Genomic DNA, 547 nt, shown 5'->3' with positions numbered 1-547 from the left:
GCTTAGTTGTCAATATCTTCCTGTAACATATTTATTTGTTATTCTTTAATTTTATAGGGGATAATGAATAAGTGCAACATATTTTCATGACTTGTGGTTTTCTCTGCAGAGATTAGATTTTCTTCCCCCAACCTTTATCTGTATAGTATGTTACAGGATTTTATGAAATGGTTAATTGAACAGAATAGAAATGCATAGGTTAATGAGGTGTCATGCACCTGGCAAAGGTGAACAAACCTCTCTCATGTATTTTTGGCAAGGTAGAGCTTAGACTGGTCAGTAAGCTCTATCTTGCCAGAATTTTGTGAACCTTCATTGGAGGGCAAAGTATAGAAGGCTGGGTATCACTGGTCTCAGTCACACAGGTATAGGTACGTGAAGCTTGGGCAGCAAACTTTTTGTTTATTTATTTATATCTGTATGCAGTCCTGTACTGAGCATCACCCTGCTCCGTCATCTTTCAACATTATATGCAATATGGGGCAATGAAATTGAACTGAAATGAGGAGAAAAAGACTGAGAGAAGCCTATGACCTTCAGTGGAATG

General features: G+C 37.7%; 1 protein-coding gene across 1 annotated transcript in view; it reads left to right on the top strand.

Moving 5' to 3' along the window:
- Nucleotides 1–547, top strand: part of LOC119594388 (proteasome activator complex subunit 4-like) — a gene marked incomplete in the record, with an annotated part of 28,225 nt that overhangs the window by 563 nt on the left and 27,115 nt on the right.

The sequence above is a fragment of the Penaeus monodon genome, chromosome 33 (genome assembly GCF_015228065.2).
Source record: "Penaeus monodon isolate SGIC_2016 chromosome 33, NSTDA_Pmon_1, whole genome shotgun sequence".
Classification (NCBI taxonomy): domain Eukaryota; kingdom Metazoa; phylum Arthropoda; class Malacostraca; order Decapoda; family Penaeidae; genus Penaeus; species Penaeus monodon.
The sequence above is the reverse complement of the archived record's forward strand: the minus strand, read 5'-3'. Positions and strand labels throughout refer to the sequence as shown.